A 14,884-nucleotide genomic window follows, 5' to 3' on the forward strand; every position below is an offset into this window, starting at 1 on the left:
TGGAAACCATGGTGCTGGGTAGTTGAAGGCATAACCATGAAAACAAGAAAAGTGTGTATCGATCAGGCCGACATTTGGGAATGGTTGGGTTTGACTGGAAACGACGGTGTAAAGACGATCAAAAAATGTCATGGCCGTGGTGGACGGCGTCACATATGACAAATCAAAACTCTAAATGCCAGTTGAGAGAAAAAAGATAGAGAATGAGAAGAGGGAGACCTTCCAAAAGTAATTTAGGGTTCATGTGGTGAAGTTGTTTTTGGAAGCAAAGACACCAGAAATCGGTGTCATAGAACCGGTGGTTGGGGATGGTGGAAGATGGGAGATGAAGTCATTTTCTGTTCCTGGACGGTGGACTTTATAGCATGGGAGGGAACAAAGAGTTATATGCGACGGGAGAGATTTTTGAATCAACATGCTAACTTTAAAAATATATAAAAGGTTCAAAATTTGAATGAATCCGGGATTTGAAGGACTCATATCAAATTGCTGAGAAATATATAAGGAGATTTGATGAGAAATATTTGAATTCAAAACGTGGTTAAATTTTAATATTATTTTGCTAATTGTTACTTGTACTATCTGATTCATCATTTGAACGTTTTAAAAAATATTATTATTATAATCAATCTATTTTTAGAAATAGTTAGATTTTTTTCATAAATATATAACGAAAAAATGGAATTAAGCATTTGACAATGAACTTTTATGAATTAAATACAACTATAATACTTCATTATGCAACAACATTAAGAAGATATTAAGTTGTTCAATAAGATACCCACTTTCAAACGGGAATGAAAATCAATCATGTTCAACATTTGCTGTCAAGATCATTCTAATACATATTCGAGGTTAAACGTGGGGCCAAAAGTACCTCAAGTGCAGTAGCTTTACTGATAGTCAGTCCGAAAGTTTCACTCATATCAATAGGTTCATTTGATGGATTTTTTAGCACAAATTGTTGAATGAAACTGGCTAGTGTTAAACCAACAGCCTGAATGGCGAAGGGAATACCAGGGCACATTCTTCTACCACTACCAAAAGGTAGAAACGCATAATGTTTTCCCTTGAAATCAGTATCCTTATGACTTGTCAAGAATCTCTCCGGCCTAAACTTGAGGGGATCTGACCAAATATTTGGATCACGATGCATCTTATAAACATTTACCACCAGACGAGTGCCTTTTGGGATGTTGTAGCCACCCACAATGAAGTCCTCAATGGATTGATGAGCAGCAGAGAGAGGAGCAGCTGGGTACAAACGCAATGTTTCTTTGATGATTGCGTCAAGATACACTAAGTTTTTCAAGTCGGACTCCTCCACTAGTCTGTCCCTTCCAACATGCTCATCAATTTCATTTTGCGCAATTTCATTTCACTACCAGGAGTTGCTGCAAAATGGATATAACTATAAGCAAAAATGCTGAAAAAATGAAAATGAACGAAATAACAGTGAGATAATTTAATTGAGTTTGAGTTTACTTGACACGCGGATTTAATAATTGTATCATGGTCAAAACCAGGGAATTCGTCTTCAGAAGCACTTTGATGAATGGAAATTAGCACATCTATAAAGACTTGATGGTTGCTTTCATGTTGTTCGGCAGACTTCTTTATTAGTTTATCTTCTTTTAACCATGCACCAAAGATGTTGTCCAAATCTATTGCCATCTTCTTCATTGCTTTAATGTGTCCACCAACATCCAAAAACTTGAGATAAGGGATAAAATCTGAAACAACAAATGCTCCCATTAACTCAAAGAATTTCTTTACTACAATCTGAAATGTAACCCCTTCCTCATCATGTGGCGAAAACCTCTTCCCCGTAATAATCCTAACCATAATGTTTACAACCAATTTACCAAACACTTGACTCATCTCCACCTTCATCATCTCTGAGTTTTCGCTCATTTTATTTAAAACCCAACGATCATATATATCTTTGATGTATACTCTAAGTTCTGAAGCTCGAATATGTCCAAAGCTCTCAACTCGACGTTGGGAAAGAACCTCCAGCGTCACCATCTTGCGTGCTTGTCGCCAATAGTCTCCATATGTAGCAAAGCCGAACATAGCATAATTATAGCCCATGAGTTTTGTTGCCTCAGCTTTGGGTCGAGTTGCAAAGGCCTTATCGTTTGTAGTAAAGCACTCCTTAGCTATCGCCCCATTACTTACCACCAAAGCTTGGTGATAACCAAGCTTGATTGTGAAGATAGGGCCATATCTGTCTGCCATGTCACCTAAAACATAGTGAGGTAGCTGAGAACCACCTAAAAGGTGCAGGTGTCCGATTATAGGCCATGCACCTTCTGCTTGTGGTGGTTTTCGGTTCTTCCCTCTATTTGCCTTCTTCCTGTTGAGGGTATGGAGAAGGAAAACTACTACAATAAGAGAAAAGCTGGTTGCTACAATATTTGAAAACGAGAGATGGAATTCCATGTATAATTTGTGGGTCGAGAACTAAATAAGTGCACTCTGTACATGTGTGTAACAATGTGATTGAGTGTGTTATATGTATAAAATTTGGAAAACATAAAAAGTTGAGGAAATTATATTGTATAATCCAATTGCAAATATAGAAAATAGTTGAGGATATTGTCTGTGTGATCGAGATAACACATTATTTCAAGGATTTTAAAATTAAGTTTTTATAATATATTAAATTGAAAATAAATAGGTATTTATTATGAGCTAGATTTTTTTATTTTATATTTTAAAAAAGTTGAAATAATTTATATGATTTTATACTTGAATTTCTATTATAAAGTTTCTACGTAATCAAAAAGTGCCTAAGGATTAACCGAAACTAAGCACATACTAGCCGAATAAGACACATTGGCCTAGATATACATGCGGCCAACTGAAAAACAGGTATACACATCAAATAAACTAGGATGAAACATTGGATTCGGTGGATGATTCGGCATCCTTTATTAATTGTGTATATAACGGTAGCCCTTCCTAAATAGTTTTTGAGTACGCTAGGAAAAAAAGAAGAAATGATAGAGCGAAATGGGTTGATTGCCCAAAGGGCTATCTGATCTGATCATGGGGGGATAGCACAAGGGCTTAAGGCATTGGTTTGCTAAATCGACATACAAGAAGATTGCGTCATGCATGGGTTCGAATCCCATTTCTTCGAGTCTTTTCCTACTGAACACTTTCCTGCTCAAGATAGGGTACTAGAAAGGGATCATGCGAAGGCTATGTTGAAAAAGTGGCTTAGTTTTTTTAATTAAAATGTATTTCTTATGAATTAGATTCTTTTATTCTATATCTAAAAAAGTCAAAGTAATTTATATGTTTTTATTTTTGAATTTCTTTTAAAATTTAAAAAAGTGGGCTTAGTTTAATTAACAAAACAATTGGAGTATTATATACATATATATATATATATATATATATATATATATATATATATATATATATATATATATATATATATATATATATATATATATATATATAGTTTAAAGCAGTCCATATACCTATAGTTGTTCATATTTTTACCTCACCATTTACTCTATGTTTATATTTCTGGTCCTTATTTTTTTATTCTTTCATTCTGGGTTCCATGTGGACCGCATATAAAGGCCAAGAAGAATGGTCTTGATGTGCTTGATTCCACGGCCAATCTAAACCAATAAAGATAGGATTGATGTCGACAATGCTTAAGTTGAATATATTGTGTTTGTGAACCAGGTAACACATTATTTCAAGGATTTTAATCTTGAGTTTTTACAATATATTAGATTGAAAATAAAAACGTATTTATTATGAACTAGATTCTTTTATTCTATATTTAAAAAAGTTGAAATAATATATTTGCTTTTATATTTGAATTTCTATTATAATTTGAAAAAGTGGGCTTAGTTTTTTTAATTAAAACACATTTATTATGAACTAGATTCTTTTATTATTCTTATAATCATGTGAATTTTCAAAACAAAATTTTAATTTTTTAAAAATATGTACCATAAAAATCCAACGTATGATAATCATAATAGAAAACATATCAAATTCCAAGATCTAAAATAAATCTTTCGTCAGAGTGTATAGATCACGCCGACGCCTTCCCATTGTCCTCGCTAGTACCTGAAACACATAACACAACAACTGTAAGCATAATTGTTTAGTGAGTTCCCCAAGATACCAGTTACATGCATACGCCCTTGCAAGCCATGACCTTCCGGTCCACGTGTCTCAGGGGACTTCCGTCCCAGCCCGATAAACCTTCCAGTCCTACCCGCGTTGACCTTCCGGTCCACATCACAACGCCTTCCGGCCTATAACATAATGCCTTCCGGCCCATAACATAATGTCTTCTGGCTCCTATCAAGCATAGCATACATAGCACATACAAACGGTTAACTTAATCACATATAATGCATACATCTCATAACATATCCGACCTTCCTGCCACACATAGATACCCTTCCAGGTACAGTATAGTGAGAAGACTCACCTCTGATATCTCGGTAAATCACTGACTCGTTAGGAATGCGGTCTAGCCTCCACCTAAACACACAAAGAAAATATTCCCATAAATATAATTTTAATTTAACCTTTCTTAACATTCTCAGAAGGGTAAAAGACCTTTTTACCCCTCTTCTAACTCAAAGGCCTCGCTGCTGACCCAACCCTAAAAATCAACCAAAGTCAACGGTCAAACTTTGACCCGACTTAGCGAGTGAACTTGGGCAAATTGGTGAGTCCACCTGTCTCCACTTAACTCCTTAGACCCATTTAACATGTTGAGTCCCTCCCTTTACTCGACGAGTTCCCAGGCATGAATCGCGGGGCTACCTTGACTCAACTCGCCGAGTCCTAAGAACAACTCGGCGAGTACATGCCATGCACAAATTCTTTTGACCTTCTGAGATCAGATCTGTTCCTCAAATCCATAGATCTGACCTTCCCAATCAATATAATCACGTAAAGCTCAAAACTTGATGCGTATATATATACAAAATGGCATCAAATGGTGATTTAGTCCCAAAAATGGCAACCTAAGTCTAATCACCCCACAAGGACCTATAAAGCGTACTGGAATGAAGTCTCTGAACCTCTTTGAGTCAAGATCCAAAGCATAGACTCGATAAGGAACCAATTGCTCCACCAAAACATCCGCACAAGAGGTTAGAAAACCCTAATCTCTAAGTTCAATACTAAAAATAAAGAGGGTCTGAATAAATACCTCAAGCTGGACTCTCTGGACTCTGAAACCACTTGAATCACACCTCCCTCACCCTCCTCTTGCTCTTGATCACCTTCTTTTTGCCAAGCCAAGGATAGAAAGATCAACTAAGGGTGCTCTCAAGAGACTGGTAGCCGAAATAGGAGGCTAAGAGTACCTTTAAATAGGCTCTAACCCCGGAGGATTAGGGTTTCATTAAATAGTGTGGACTCGCCGAGTCGACTCATGGACTCGCCGAGTCCGATGCGAACCCGGATGAACAATCACGACCGTACTTAGCGAGTCTACGCATCAACTCGCCGAGTTCCTTCACATAATTCAAAAAAAATAAATATTAAATAATATACCTGGGATTCCGGATGTTACATTTCTCCCCCACTAGAATCAGACTTCATCCTCGAAGTATCATTCTACAAACAATTAAGGATGCTACTCACGCATCTCGCGCTCCGTCTCCCAAGTCAGCTCTGACCCTTTCCTGTACTGCCACTACACTTTCACCAAAGGCACTTCCTTGTTCCTCAGAGCCTTAACCTTTCGATCCATAATTGCCACCGGTCTCTCCACATAGTTCAGGCCTGCATCCACCTGAATATCCTCTAATGGTACCACTGCCGACTCGTCAGCTATACTCTTCCTCAATTGCGACACATGAAAAGTTTCGTGAATCTGCCCCAACTCCGCAAGTAGATCCAAACGGCAAGCTACCCTACCTACCCTCACGATTACACTGAAAGGTCCAATATATCGAGGCCCTAACTTTCCCCTCTTCCTGAAGCGGATCACTCCTTTCCAAGGAGAGACCTTTTAGAGTACGAGGTCACCAACCAGAAACTCGAGCTCGGGTCGATGCCTGTCCGCATAACTCTTCTTGTGACTCTGAGCGATCAACAATCTCTGCCTGACCTTCTGTATCTACTCTATCGTCTGAAGCACGATCTCCGTACTACACATTACACGTTGCCCTACTTCTCCGCAACATATGGGGGTCCCACACCTCCTCCCATACAATAGCTCAAAGGGTGGCATACCAATGCTCGAATGATGGCTGTTGTTGTACGAAAACTCTGCCAAGGGTAAATATGTGTTCCAACTTCCGCCAAAATCCAAAACACATGCTCGGAGCATATCCTCGAGTGTGTGAATCATCCGCTAACTCTACCCATCCGTCTGTGGGTGGTATGCGGTACTTAAATACAACCTCGTACCCAACTCCTCGTGAAACTTCTTCCAAAATATGGAAGTAAATCGTGCGTCTTGATCTGAAACAATCGACATCGGAACCCCATGCCGCGATACCACCTCCCTCACCTACAACTCTGCCAATCTCTCAGCAAAAGAGCTCTCACTGATAGCAAGAAAATGAGCGCTCTTCGTCAGCATATGCACAATCACCCAAATTGTATTGACTCCCCTGGCAGTCCTTGGCAATTTGGTGATAAAATCCATGGTAATCTGTTCCCACTTCCACTCGGGAATCTCCAGCGGTTGTAGCTTATCATGCGGATGCTGGTGCTCGGCCTTAACCTGGTGACAAGTTAGGCACCTCTCAACATGCCATGCAACATCCCTTTTCATACAGGGCCACCAATACTCCTTCTTTAGGTCCATATACATCTTAGTGGCCCCGGGATGGCTTGAGAAATTCGATCGATGTGCCTCTTCCATCAAAACGGTACGCGTTCCGCCCACAAACGGTAGCCAAATACGACCCTGAAATATCATAAGTCCCCGACTATCGGTAACGAAGTCCGATACCTGCCCGACAACTCACTCCCTCTTTCGGTTTTCTGGTCACACAGCCTCATCATGTGCCCCTCGGATGTTGTCCAATACCGGAGTCATTATTGTCAACCTCATACAAACGTCTCGAATCAGGGCGCTCTCCGTCCTATGGCTCAAAGCATCGACTACAACATTAGCCTTTCCCGGGTGGTACAAGATATCACAATTATAATCCTTCACCACATCCAACCACCTCCTCTGGCGCATATTCAGGTTGGTCTGATCCATCAAGTACTTCAAACTCTTGTGGTCCGTGCATATGGTACATCGAACCCCATACAGATAGTAACGCCAGATCTTGAGGGAAAACACCACAGCCCCCAACTCCAGATCGTGGGTGGGATATCTCGACTCATGAAGCTTCAGCTGCCTCGACGCATACGCTATCACGTGCCCCCTTTGCATAAGCACTACTCCTAACCCAGATATCGATGCATCACAGTATACCACAAAATCCTCCATCCCTTCCGGGAGTGCGAGCACCGGGGCTTCGCACAACTTCTAGCGAAGTGTCTCAAATGAGGACTGCTGCTCCGGACCCCATGAAAAGGCAACACCCTTCCGGGTCATCTTAGTATGTGGCACGGAGATCTTGGAGAAATCCCTAATAAACCTCCGATAATAGCCGGCCAATCCCAAAAAACTCCTTATCTCAGTGGGTGATCTCGGCACCTCCCATCTCATCACCGCCTCGATCTTGGCCGGATAGACAAATATCCCTTTCTGGTTAACAAGATGCCCTAGGAATTGGACCTCTCGTAACCAGAAATCACACATGGAGAATTTGGCATACAGCCTCTCCGATCTCAGAACTCCAAGGATCTCCCTCAAGTGCTCCTCATGCTGCTCTATAAACCTTGAATACACCAAAATATCATCAATGAATACGATCACCGACCGATCCAGCATCGGCCTACACACCCTGTTCATGAGATCCATGAACGCAGTTGGGGCATTGGTTAGCCCAAAAGGCATCACCACAAACTCGTAGTGTCCATAACGAGTTCTGAATGGTGTCTTCTAAATATCTTCATCCCGAACCCTCATCTGATGATAACCCGACCTCAAGTATATCTTGGAGAACGAAGAGGCCCACTGCAATTGATCGAACAGATCATCGATCCTAGGTAACGGGTACCGGTTCTTGACCGTCAACATGTTCAACTCCCGGTAATCAATACACATCCGGTGTGAACCCTCCTTCTTTTTGACGAAAAGGATCGGCGCTCCCCAAGGTGAGCTACTCGGTAGAATAAATCCCTTGACCAATAGCTCCTGAAGCTGCGAGGATAACTTCTGCATCTCTAGCAATGTGAGGAGATAAGTCGCCTTAGCGATAGCTGCTGCTCCTGGAACCAAATCGATACAGAACTCCAATTGTCTTTCCGGAGGCACGCCCGTCAGTTCCTCGGGGAAAACATCTGGGAAATCGCACATTATCGGGACCTCGTCGATCGAACATGGCCTCCCCACGGCCACTCGAGTGTCCATCACATAAGCTACAAACCCATGACAGCCTTGCTGCAAATTTTCCTCGCCCTGGCAGCCGAGCAAAACGTTGACCCACACCGGGTCCCTTTGCCATGCACAGTAAGAACTCCTATACTAGGGTCTCGTATGGTCACTAGCTACCTCTCGCAGTCAATAACTGCTCCAAACTTACTCAACCAGTCCATGCCCATGATGACACAGACGTCTCCCATCGCGATAGGAACTAGATTAATCGGAAACTCGATGCCAAAAATATCGAGCACACATCCTCGAATCACCTTGGTGGAATACACCGCTTTCTCATCAGCTACGGAAACCCTCACGGGTCGACTCATCACCTCCAGATCAATACTAACGTACTGACTAAAAGCCAAAGATACAAAAGACCGACTCGCACCGGAGTCAAATAATACCAAAGCAGGTACAGAATTCACAAGAAAAGTACCTACGCATATCATAATATAAGCACAAAATATCAACATGAATGTAAATACACGAAAGAATACATACCAGCCATGACATCGGGCGCCGCGCGGACCTCCTCCGTAGTCAACTGAAAAGCTCTCCCACGAGCCTTCGGAGCCTTGGCCTCCGCTGGTCGAATCTTGGTAACCCTGGCAGCAGGCGCATATCCCTATGTTGATCCATGGTGTAGCTGAGGACACTCGACATTCCGATGGCAGGTCTGGTTGCAAAGGAAGCAAACCATAAATCCATTGGGGCAATCCCTGGCGATATGCCCCTCATTGCCACATTTGTAGCAAGCACCTGATTGATAGGCCCCTTCATGACCCTTGGCGCACTTTCCACAAGCGCGGCCCTTCTGGGCTCCCATCCTCGAATCGGCGGACTTGGTCCACTTGGCTACCGGTTGAGACTGAGCCGGCCGCCGATCCTGTTGGATATAGTGTCTAAGTCCATAACTTTATTTGGTATGCACTTGACCCGACCCGGCATGGTCCATTTGGGTTGCATGGCATTGCAATACTTGGATAGACAAAATGAGAGAAAGTACACTTGTGATTATTAATATATTATAAGTTCTAATATATTGATAAAAGTATTATTTAATTAGTATTGATCAAGTATTAATCTAGTATTAATTTGGTGATCAAAGTGAGACTAATTAAATATATAGGGTTGATTATGACAATCATCAATTCTTTTATGGTGGATTAATGATCCATGGTTTATGGGTTTGGTTATAACCATATGGAGCTCCATGGATAGTCCATGGGAGTTACAAACCCATGGGTCATGAGAAATGAAGATTCATGACAATTAGGGTTTACATTTGTAACTCCTAATTATGACACACTATAAAAGAAACCCTATAGCATGCAAAATCGTGACTAGTGTATTCATAAGAGGGCATAACCAATTTTTGAGGCTAAGTGACATTCCCTCTAGTTATTCCAAGGTTGTAGTGTTGGGTGAAGCATTTGAGGCACAACATATGGGGTGCTAGGCTAACAAAGTCTTGAAGGATTCCAAGCAACAACAAGGTATGTATTTCTACTAGTTTTATATTTTATTGATTCCGCATGCCATGCTAGTTAGGAAATAACCTTGAAAAAGAAATTTACATGTATATAAAGAAAACATAGATTCAAGGTTATTAGGGTTCATGTACACTTAGGAAGTGTTAGAATGCTCAAAACCCAACAGTGGTATCAGAGCCAGGTTTGTTTTCTGTATACTTGATGCAAAACTACTTGAAAAATCAAAAATTCTGCTCACTGTCGACTCGACTCGCCGAGTTCATGAGGAGGACTCACCGAGTCCATGAACAAATTCATCCTACTTGTCGAGTAGGATAATGCACTCGACGAGTAGGAGCGTGCTGGGCAGTTTTTTTTCGTGTTTTGTTTCTGGAATTGGATTAAAATCATTATCCCAATCTGTTTTGGACTTGTAAAATATCTTTTTTCAAAATGATAATGATTATGTTAACCCATTTTACATGACTTTTATTAATTTTCAAGTATTGCATATGTTTATATGATTTCTTGAAATTGCTTGACATGAATTTGTGTTCTTATGAGTTCTTAGAAGATCATAGGAATTATGTGTAACCTCCATGTGTGTTTAATTCATGATCTTAATGGCAATGATGGTGTCCATAACTTGTCCTCAAGTTATGGATAACCAAAAATCACTTCTTTAAATTGTGATTAATGAACTAAAGAGGCTTTATAAAATGAAGAGTCTTCATTTTTATGAACCATTAAAACTCATAAGTTACAAATTGAAGAGACTTGGAATAGTTTCAATTCTTGCCCTCAAGTTTTGGAATTTGTAAAGTCTTACACATTAATTCCAAATTAATTTTTGTTTAAAGTTAAAAAAAAATTCAAACTTTATGGAGTTCATTAAATTAATTAAAGTGTTTAATTAAAAGAGTTAATAATTCCATAAATACATGGTTTAAGTTTAATTAAATTAAGAGTATAATTTAATTAATATATTAAACCGCCAAGTATTTTAAATGTTTAAAATACACCCTTATACTATTATTATAATTTTAATTATATAGATATGTATAAGAATATGTCATTCTTACCATTAGTAGGCCTCATTCATGAAGCCAGTACATAAGGGGGGTATAAGGTTGTAGCCTATAAAATGGTGGCTTAATGGGTGTCCACTCTCACCCACCGCTTCCTTGATCGGTGGAGGGTCGTTAGACGAACGGGTAGGATACGACTTTAAATACTCATTAAAAGTATAATGAATTTTAAAGTGACTATACATTATAAATTCCCAATATTAGTTACTTTAGGAAAATGTGAAATTGGTGCTAGTCCATAAAATTACACTTTGTACCTTACCAAGTCGTTAGTCGAGCGTGTGTGGTTAACTGACACACTAACATGGACTAGTAAGAGTGGCAAAGGGTAACTTGACTTTATTATAGATCGGTGGAGCATATGTGGTTAACCGGCACATCGATTAGGTAATATTATTGAGGGTACCTAGTCAATTTTTATGGTTATTCACACCTTGTTTGTGATCCTCGGCATCCCAGACACAAACTTGAGAGGGCACAATTGTGACAATCGTCAATCTTGAGTCAAGTCAAGTCATCAAGTTAAGCCGGTCAACTCGATTAAACCTTGTGTATTAGGGTTTGTGTTATGTTCATACTGTATAACTTGCTATATTAATGGGAAAACATCACTTGAGCAAAGTCTTGTGTTAAAAATTTCCTAAACCCCAGTTCTAATCAATGAACTAGACCGATAAAACAATGTTGCATACTCATCGGGAGTGTGTAAGATCCTTAAACAAGGCTTAACAGGGTTCACGAACCATGCATTTCGATGCCGGACACTCACAACTATCCCACATGGAACCTCTCTCAATCGTTTCCACACTATCTCTCTCTATGTCAAACCTCTCCCAAATCTCTCCAAGTATGCGAAATCTCTCTCAAATATCTCTCTATATTAGAAATCTTTCCAAGAATGTCAAATCTCTCCCAAATCCCTCTAAGTATGAGAAAACTCTCGCAAATATCTCTTTGTATGAGAAATCTCTCCAAGAATGTCAAATCTCTCCCAAATCTCTCCAAGTGTGAGAAATCTCTCCCAAATCTCTCTCAAATAGTTCCCGTAACTTTTTAGAATCATTCGGGTCATTTCGGCCCTTAACCGGGTCAAAAACGGCTTAAAACGGGGTAAAAATGAGAAAAATAGACATTAGGAACCGAAACCTCTCGAGAAGAGAGAAGCTTCTTAGGACCCGAAGGTCCTCTTAGGGACTGAGAGCAAGGAGGAGCCGAACCCTCCTGAGCCGAACCGAACCCAAAGGTACTGTTCACCACTAACCGAAACCGAACCCTGCTCAAGAGGAACCGAACCGAACCTCGCCCTGGAAGAACCGAAACCGAACCCTGCTCAAGAGGAACCGAACCGAACCTCGCCCTGGAAGAACCGAACCCGAAGGTAGTGTTCACCACTGTTCATTCGGCACCTTTCGGTCGGACGCGTCGCCTCTTATATCCGGACCGAACCCCCTCTCTCGCCTTCGCCTCTCGCTTCCTCGCCCCTTTCACTTCCCTCTGTTTATTTCGTTTCCGGCTACAGCCCCAGCAAGGACCGAACCTCGGCCTAGGGACCGAGAGGTCTCGCTGGGAACTCATTTTCGTCCCGGTTTTCGCATAGTTTTGCATTTAAGGCCCGTTTTTAATTATTTTAACGCGGGATGGTCACCCAAAATCATATTTTAACATAATAAACTCTAAATATTCATAAATTAAACATATTTTTATGAAAATCATTATCTAAATAATAAAGATCTAATGGGGAATTTATTTAAGGTGGAGTGTTGACTTTGCTTTACTTTATGACACAAGCAACCACTCCCACACCCACTCTATGACCAGCCACACCTCTCCAACTTACCTAGGTCACATCAATATCCTTTCCACTCAATCATCACTCCTCCCCACGTTTTTGGAGAGCTGAATATTCACCCTCTCTCCTCATTTCTCTCATTTCCTCTCTTTTCACCAAAAAGAGCAAACTCTTTTCTCTCTCATTTTCCCTCTCTAGAACTCGAGATTTGAGGGCTGATCTTTGGATTTTCCTCCACATTTGGTAAGAATAATCCATTCTCTTTATGATTATCTCAATTATTTCCACTCGAATCATGGATATCTTAAACAAACTCTCTCATAATTGTGTTAGATCTTCGAATCTTCAAGTGATTCTTCAAGTGTTCTTGGGTTGAACACTTCTCTTCTTCAACACTTACCTACTGAAATCACTTAAGGTGAGTTCATACCCCTACCTTTTCATGTTTTCTCAATTTTTAAGGGGGGGGGGGGATACAAGTTAAAACATCAAGAACATAACTAAATATTTCTAACAGCCTTCATCAGAAAAGTTCAACTCCATTCACGGACTGTTTTGGGCATCTTAAACATTTTTGTTTTCAAAACTGTACAAGGTGCAAATAGTTCAAGTTTGTAGCTTTAAAATGACTACTTGCACATCTCCATACGATTTTTCTACAATTTATGGTGATTTTTACAAAACCGCCTATCATTTCAAACAACAATCCGGACCAGTCTGTGATTATGGACTTTTTCACCTAAGTTGGAGGTCATTAAAAATCGTGATAAAAATTATGAGTAAACTAGACACATTTTGTGAACTCTCAGAATTTACGGATCTAGTTTTCGACTTTGTATTATTTTTCTATGATTTTTCCAAAAACATGGCAGAATGGCTAAAGTTAGCCAACAGCATGTAAATATCATAACACTTTGTATTATATTGAGCAAAGTGTATAATCATAAGTTCTAATATTTGAATGTGTTTCCTTGTTAGTTTATCATTATGAACTGAAACTAAGTCATTCATATTAAATATTATTCATTCATTTTAGAACACGTATTATGTAACTATAAAAAGTATAGTTTGATAAATTCACAACACTAATACATTTCCATAAACGAATTCATATATATTACATACATTTTAGATAAACTATAATAGGTATAGTTTATGATACATCACTCAACACACTCGTACAAAAAGGGTACATTCATACAAGAAAGATTTATATCCACACACATTCCATGTAAACTTGTTAACCTATGTTGTGAGACTCTCTCTCTCCCCGTACGTCCGAGTGCGGGATATAATTCCTAGTAGTTATAATCAGAATCTCCTCGAGGCAGAACGTGATACTTGTATATAGATCTATATTGGGTTTGACACCCCACACCTTGCTGCTAGCTACAGTGGGACCTGCAGGTCTACGGGTGACAAATGTCATTTCATTTTCGCGACGCCTGAGAAACGTTGTGGCAGGTTTACATAGTCACAGTATGATTATAGCGACTCACCTAGGGAATTAACAATCCATAAAGTTTACGGGATTTCATAAAACCGAAGTAGGTTTTAGGTTGATTAAAAATTTACTTTCTGTATCATTTTAAACTCACGACATTTCTGCTAAGTAATGATGATTTCTTATACATTTTGGTCTTTGGTTATAAGGCTACATTTCACGGATTCCAAGGAAAATATCGGATTTTCTGAAACAAACGCGACATTTACATGTGAAAGACTTCTACTAAGTTTATTAATAAAAGCTTATGAACTCACCAACCTTTGTGTTGACACTTTCCAAACAACTTGTATTCTCAGGAAAACACTAAACAGGTAATCAAGTGCTTTTGAGGATGGGACGTTAAGGCGTCAAACTTTTCATATTTTGTCAACATATTGTAATTGATTTTGAAACATGTAATTCATACAAGTGATGTAACTTTTTCAATTATATATATGTTGGTTGTGTTTGCTTAAATTACTATTGAAATTGTGGTTATGATACTATACATGAAGTCCTCCACCCCCGAACGTTTCCGCCATCCTTGGTTTGGGGGTGTGA

The 14,884-nt window shown here is 39.6% G+C and overlaps 1 pseudogene; it reads right to left on the bottom strand.

Moving 5' to 3' along the window:
• Positions 1 to 786: 786 nt before the first annotated feature.
• LOC145039004 (cytochrome P450 82A3-like) lies at positions 787 to 2,469 on the bottom strand (annotated as a pseudogene).
• Between the last annotated feature and the right edge of the window lie 12,415 nt (positions 2,470 to 14,884).

This window comes from Lactuca saligna, chromosome 4 (assembly GCF_052625555.1).
Source record: "Lactuca saligna cultivar CGN05327 chromosome 4, ASM5262555v1, whole genome shotgun sequence".
NCBI lineage: Eukaryota > Viridiplantae > Streptophyta > Magnoliopsida > Asterales > Asteraceae > Lactuca > Lactuca saligna.